Source organism: Diceros bicornis, chromosome 2, assembly GCF_020826845.1.
Source record: "Diceros bicornis minor isolate mBicDic1 chromosome 2, mDicBic1.mat.cur, whole genome shotgun sequence".
Lineage (NCBI taxonomy): Eukaryota > Metazoa > Chordata > Mammalia > Perissodactyla > Rhinocerotidae > Diceros > Diceros bicornis.
Window position 1 is genome coordinate 66,079,571 of NC_080741.1, and position 7,976 is coordinate 66,087,546.

Below are 7,976 nucleotides of genomic sequence, written 5' to 3' on the forward strand. Positions count from 1 at the left end.
TCTGAGGACACTTAGCATGGTCTGGACCCATATAGGCCTGGGAATTTTGTGATTGAGGTAGTGCTCCTTCTGATGGATGAATTGGGTTGAAAGGAAGTGCTTATGAGTTGGTTAAAACCGGACTAGTGCTGTTTTTACTCTGATTAACAAGGCATGGTTATTCATCACTCAGCTATGGCATCTGAGAGTTAAAAGTCTGGTCCACTCTCCTTCTCAACGTAGGAAGCACCCCTACCACAGCCATGACAGCTGGTCAGCTACCACCTCTGCTTAAGCCAAGGGTGGCAAGTTCAGCTACCTTCAGGGGCATGGAAGGTAAAACCGATGAGTGAAATGGAGCTGAGTCTAAAACAGCAGGGAGAAGTGGAGTCTGAGGAAAACCGAAAAGCACATGCTCCATGGTACGGGAGCAGCAGCTTCCCATCTCTAGTCACCTGTTGAAATGCAGAATCGAGGGTATTGTGTGTGTGTGTGTGTGTGTGTGTGTGTGTGTGTGTGTAAGAGAGAGAAAGAGAGAGACCACAATCATCTCAATTAAAATTTTTTAAAAACACCAAACTTTAAGGAAACGCTGAGTGGGCAAACTATATCCATCCATACGCCAGTGATGGTCTGCCCGCCACCAGTTTACAGCCCTGGCTTAAGCAGATGACAGGAAGCACACCTCACAAAGCAACCCACTGCATGTAACAGCTTCTTTCATGTATTTACTCCTTTACAAATATCTTGCACTATTGGTCCCATTCATTTTTTCTAACTTATTCACAAATTTTTTAGTAAGCATTTACTCTGCTCTAAACACTCCTCTAAACCAAGGGTCACCAGGAATCCCTTGGGACAACCCAAGGAATAAGACAAGCTTTCTTTCTTTCTTTCTTTCTTTTTGCTGAGGAAGATTAGCCCTGAGCTAACATCTGTTGCCAATCCTCCTCTTTTTTGCTGAGGAAGATTAGCCCTGAGCTAACATCTGTGCCAGTCTTCCTCTACTTTCTATGTGGGACACCGCCACCACATAGCTGGTGAGTGGCGTAGGTCCGCACCTGGGATCTGAACCTGCAAACCCGGGCCACTGAAGCAGAGCATGCAGAACTTTAACCCATAGGCCACGGGGTCGAGCCCAAGACAAGCTTTCTCATGGAGGATCATTGTACCTCCTGGAGGATAATTCCCCCATCCTTATCCCCAAGTTTTCTCTTTCTAGATCAAACAGCCCCATTTTCTCCAACGTTCCCTAAAATGTCAAGGTTTCTCTTTTCAATTCTAGTTTGTTAAAATCCTTCTTAAAATGTGGTAAAAGTAGTATAAAGTACTAGTTATGGAGCCCCATTCTGAATGTGTTACAATTCACAAATTTTGTTAAATTCTTTGCTGAACATATGTAAATACATTGCTGTTCAGTATACCTACCACCCTTTTTTGGTTTATCTGGGTTTTGGTGTGGGCACATATCTTCATTTCTAAGAATCCCGTGACATAAAGTACTCTATGGACATCTCTGCATGCAGCAACTACAATCTGTCTTCATATTCTCCGTAACTTAATGGAACACAGTACATGCATAGCCAAGCTTATTTGCTTTCTTGTGCTTGTATTTCCAAAGATCACAGATTTCATGCTGAAGTGCTACATGATATAAGCATTTCCAGGAGCCCTTGAGGAAAATAACATTAATTGCCTGCGACTCTAATTGGCTTTATGACAGTAGCCAGGCCAGTGGCTGGGAAAAGACACCCCAGAACAGCTGTCAAATACACAACCTGGCAGAGAGACGTCAAATGGCCAAGAGCCCTTCCTGAATAGAACTGACATTCAGGAGGCCCACACAGACCCAGCGATCAGAAAAATCTCCCTCTATGTGATGATTTTCAAATCAGCTTAATTTAAAATTGTTTCCGTGGAGCATGCAAAACCTGTCACATTTGAGCTCTGGTTGGCAGTAAGCTACACTTGGAGGAGCAAAACCCCAAACCTACTAGTCATCAACTGAGTGTTTAGGAAGGTACACAGTGATTAGGCCACGATTATATTATTTATCCGGCCTTTAGCAGGCGTGTATTTTTGTAATTAACGATGATTTGGAGAGGACCAAGTGGAAATCAACAACCTCAATCTGCCAAGAATAACAAGTTTTAGTAATCATACAAGTATCCTCAAATGGTTGTCCTGTTTCTCTCCTATCTGAACATTCATCAGAAATTGGGCATAAGCGCTGTCTCTTATAGTCTTTTACCTCCATTATATATGAGATGAAAAAGCACAGGCCTGTAAGAATTGTTAATGTTGGGGGTCAGTCACCCCCCTCAGGGTCTGTGTCACTAAAAGAAAACCAGGTTGAGAATTGGGAGATCGAAGTCTGAATCCTGAATCCTATTGCTTAATATTGACCAAGTAATTGACCCATCAAAATGACTTTCAGGGAGATTCAAATGCATATATAGAAGCAAACTGAAAAATATGAAGTACTGTGCAAAAGGATTGAACTACTATCATTAGTGCACTTCTGTTTCTCAGAATCCCCTATTCTAAAATCTTAACAAATAGGTACAACTGTCTTCCATCATGTTCTTTTTTTTTTCACCAGAAGTACAGGATCAGTTGTCTAAAGCCACTTCTGTTTCAACTTCGCTCTCTCCCACAGTTTGCGAAATATAGATCCATGGGCTAGATTGAACCCACAGAGATATTTTATTTGACTTGCAATGTTTTGTTTGTTTAGGTTTTTTAAATTGCCTTGCCTGTCAATGTTTTATATATGGGATTTTTCAGACTGATATTTTCAGCTGGTATTTTCATACGCAAGTTCAAATCTCCTACTTCTACTGAAAAAAATGGGAAGGTTTGGCAATGTTGCCTTGGATTCCCTACAGCTGGAGCTGAGAAGCAGCTGCGCACAGGGCATGTTCTCTCCACTACCCCACGACCCCACCTGGCCTGCCTCTCGCACTTAGGTCTTCTGTCTGAATCTCAAAGGCATTCCGATGTCAACCCGTGCTCTTCCTTTGTTTGTTTCAGAGACAAATAGCTCTCTAAAATATCAAAAAGGTTGGCAGCAAGAAGAATAAAGAGAAGAAATGAGACAGAATAACCAACTTACTGGACATGAATAAAAAAGAACAGAGATATCAAACAGCTACTATGAGAAGCAGTAGAGCAATGTAGTTAAAGGTATGAACAAAATACTAAAGCAATATCAAATCACGGCTCCAGCCCGTACTAGCTTAGGAGACTTACTTAAGCTCTCTGGGCCTCAGTTTCCTCATCTGGAATATGAGAATACTAATAGTTGTTTTTAGAATTCATTTAAATAACAAGGATTTCCTAAGCACGCACTATGTACCAGAGACTCTTCGAGGCACTGGTGATGCAACAATAATCCAAACAAACCCCGTACTCGTGTGGTTTATGTTAAATGAGTGAATCCATGTTAAGCACTTAGAACAACATCCAGCACATGATACTCAATCCATCTTAGGTATTATTATTGTTATAATTCACAATATGCTGCCTACTCAAAAGTGATTATTTTAATCAGGAATGGTAAATCTGTTCAAACTTGTATTTTATTTCCTGATAGTAGCTACCAGAAATACAGTGTTAAGAATGAGTCTGAGGCCTTGTCTAGGCTCAGTAGAAAGGAGTGCAGTGATTGATTATTGATGTCTGACATGGGCTTGAGTTATGTGTGTGGAAATTTGCCTGGAGGTTTTGCCAGCCTGGTTTAAAGAATCCCTAATTTCTGTAAATAAAATTTCTGTAAATGCGAATTTCTGCCTCTCTTGTCAGTGTCGACAGTCATTCTGAGACTTCTGGTTCAGGGAGAGATAAAATCATCATTTCCAAGCTTTTTCTTTTTAGCAGGCAGCTCAGAAGGGCAAGGCCACGTTCTGCTGTTGCAGATATGCTGAGAACACGCAAAGCTCCAAAGGCTCCTCGCCTGCAATTCGGGAGACTTGAAGATGTCTGTTCCAATCACCAGCCGTGAAGATAACCCTCTCAGAGCTACAGACCCAACTCAAGGGAACGGAAAGGCCTGCCCAGTGAGGATATGTTTCTTTTCAATAAAATATTTAAAAGGAAAGACAGAAAGAAAAGAAGAACATTCCAACAAATCATACCACAAAACCCAAGCATTCGCTCCTGGCAGGCCCAGAGGCTGAAACTCGCTGTGGCAGCACCTGTGCCCTCACTGACATCTCAGTTTGCTTCCCCCGTACGTCTGTTCTCGTGCAATTCCAGACCAGGCAAGGTGCAAAGTCATCGTTAAGTTTTCTCATTCACAGCCAAACCCAAATGTTCACTCTTTGCAAACTTCTCATGGCCAGAAATGAAATAAAATCTTTCCCAGAGATATTAAATGTAAACCTACCAGGCTCCCTGGAAGCTTGCACCTGCCTCCCCAGCCCGAGGCTTCTCTCCATCTTCCATCAGAACTACACGTGGCAGCCAAGTTCACAGGGATAAAGAATTCACAGCCACAGGCTGCTGGTAAGAGAGGTCACTGGGCAATGAAAGAGAGGAAGCATGTCTGAGCCACCAGGTTCAAGGCGAACAGGCAAGGTGACATCCGGTATTAAGCAGACACATGCAATAATGTGGGGAGGTGACCCTGCACAGTGGCTCAGATGCAGTCTTCCAGATCAGCTCCCCTGGCACCGGGGATGCGGGGTGTTTGAAAATGATTCTCGCCGGGCTGCTCACCCATACATTCCATTATAGTTCCAAAGGATCCATATTGTCTCTGTCCAAGTAAAACAGAACTGTGTTATGCCAAGGTAGGGTGATTTTCTGAAAATGTGACAGCAGAAAGTGGATGGCCTCTGGGGTCCTCCTGTTCCCCACGTGGCACTCTGGGCTTTCTTTCAGAGCACCTCTCCTGGCATATCATTTATGATTTACTTGTACAGCTACTCGTTTACTATCAGTCTCCCCCACCAGTCTAGAAGCATCCTGTGGACATAGACTGGGTCAGTTTTTTTACCACTCTCTCCCGATAGCTAGCACAGGGGCAATAAACCTTTTCTTAAAAGAGTGATATAGTAACTATTTTTGGCTTTGCATACCAGAACGTCTCTTTTGGGACTCCTGGACTCTGCCGTTGTAGCTTGAAAGCGGCCATGGCCAATAAGTAAACAAATGGGCATGGCCACATTCCAATACAACTTCATTTACCAAAATAGGCAGTGGGCTGTATTTGGTCCATGGGTGATAGTTTGCTGTCCCCTGATCTAGCACAATAAATCACTAATATATCTGCATTAAGTATAAAATAAGTATGTTCATCTCCTTGTTGCATCTCAACAAGGACGAAAGACTTAAGTAACGTATGGTGATCAGAAATCAGGATGGTGGGATGGGGCCTAGGTACCAGAAGGGGACCCAGGAGGCTCCTAGGGTTGAGGGTGTTCTGTTTCTTGGTCTGGGTGCTGGTACACGGTGAATTACTTCGTGAAAATTCATTGGTCTCCACATTTAAGTACTTTCTCTGAATGCATGTTATACTCTGAAAAGAGTTTACAAGTTAAGAAATAAATACATAAATAAAATAAAATAAGGGCTAAAGACAGAAAGCAGAGCATCACTGCCTGCTAGATTTGAGCTTCCCTGAGGACAGCTAATGAAAAAAATGGTCTCTCAACCAATTCTGAGTATAGACCTAGAGGATGGGCTATATTGCCTCCTGGCAAACACAAGCTAAAATATGGCTGTTTGGTCTAGCAATTCCACAGATAAAGTTAGTGTCCTGATGATGAAATAACCTTTGAAACCACAGAGACCTGGAATCTTTAGGCACTCGGGGCCTCTGATTTTTTCATCCCTAAAATAATCGTGTCTACCCCCAGCTCTGTTGTGAGAGTCAAACTAGACAACGTATACAAAATGCCTAGAACAGTGCCTGGTGTTAGTTCATGCCTATGATTAGCACCCAATGAATGTCAGCAAGTGTCAGCTAAAATGAAAAAAGACCATACTGGAAAGAAGGTGGTTGGGTATCTTTCATTTGCCCCCCTCATCCATTCTTCATCCTTCTCTGCTCCCTGTCCTGAGGTTAGCCAGCATGAGCCAAGTCAACAGGCTCTGTTGCCTCTTCTGGTTTCCAGCGTGTGAACAGAGGCATGAGAGAGAGCCAGGTCAGGGTATTTATTTCCCCCGCTTCCTCCAAGCAGCATCCCTCGATGAAATGGATGTACAGCATCCCCTTTCACACTGCTGCTTTGTCTTCAATTCCCCTTGCTTCCTCAGGCCAATGGGTGCTAACTGCTCCCTGCTGATAATAACTACAGGGTACTGGAGTATTCCTGTGGTTTTCCCCACACTGTGCCCACATCTTTGTCCTCTGTTTCCAGGACTCTGACTAATGCATCAACCATACGTCATGAGCAAGGCAGGAAAGTTTCTGAAAATAGTAAATTGTGCTTTCTTTTGGCTTACCTCTGGGATTTGGGGAAAAAAGGGGTATTTTTCTCTAAGCCCAGCACAGAAAGGTTATAAAGCTTTGTTTGCCAGATCTGGGCTTTCTTGCCTCAGGAGTTCATTAAGCCTGAGTTTATTTTTCAGATATGAAAACAGCAGTTCCCGGCCAACCTCGACACACAGGCTTTATTTGGGTGTGGATGCTCAGGGAGATACACTGGTGCTGAGAGCCATCTGGCTTGCACACAGTAGTGATGGGGGGTTTTGAGACAGCCTGGGGGCTCACTCCCACTCCCAAGAAGAAGGCTTCTTGTGGCATAGCTGTGGTTGCCCAAGGCCTGAAATATCAGGCCCAGGGGTTTTTGGAACCTCGGCAAAGAGCTCCCACTCCAAGTGCTTTGCGCAAGTATCTGATCTGCCCTCTTTGAATGCATACATGGGCCTGATTGAGTCCTACAGCAGTGACCATGACATGGTGACAATTAGAGGCTTTTCTAGTTAGAATTGTTGGGACCGTGTAAGCCCCTCAGGATTTCTCCATAATCTCAAGGGAGAGTAGAGGCACCTTCTAAACCATAACTGGATATAGACAGCTCTACCTCAGTGATTCTGATTTCTTTTGGTATGACTTGACTTGGGCCCCTAAACTGCATCTTTCACATGTACCCCAGGGACGCCGATGTGAGTAGTCCACTGAGTACAGGGAGGTATCGTAAGTATCCCCATTTTACAAAGGAGGAAAATGGAGCCTCTGAGAGCCTAACCTGCTCCATCTCAAGGTGTTTGGGGTCCAGGCTACTGTCGGTTGAGCAAGAAAAGCTAAACAAATTGCCCTTTCTTGTGTGTGGAGCACTTTAGATGCACAGTTCTTACTGTATTCTGGGGAATCCCGACCAAATCCAAAAGTTTGCAAAATTCCAAGAACTGAGTGGGCTTCTACTTTCCTTCACAGTGGAGTAAGTTGGAGGGCTGTGGCTGGCAAAAACCTTTCCCCAAATGCTTTTCAGGTAAGACTGGTCAGGAACACCTAATCTATGTAGGTGCCGAGCACAACCAAGAACTCTTTCCCGTCTCGCTATAAGGCGCCAAGCTTAGAAAATCAAGTAAAACAATCAACTTGGCTGCTCACGAAGTCAGCAAAAAATGTTTCTATAATTAATCTCATCAAGGCAGTTCAGTCACAACATTAGTGTCAATACGCTCGGAGAATAAAAGTAAATTGTAGACTGTCTCTACTTTGCTTATCTTAATTTGGCAACCATTTCCTTTGAACCTTTAATAAAAGTCACAGGTATTGATAGGGTTCAGTCTTTCCATCCTCCCTTTTCTATCACTCCCTTTGACCCCCCCCCACACTTGAACGTATGTTTCAGTGTTCTCACAATGCTTATATTAAGTATAATTATTGTACTAGCAGTATCATTAAGTAAAATGTTTGGGTGGTGGGAACTCTGGTTAATTGAGTGCAAATGGAGAAAAAATTTTAATTTTTTAATTTTAAAATCTTTCTCTTAAACATCTTTCTTCCTTCCTTACCTCCTTCATTTCACTCTCATTCCTATAGA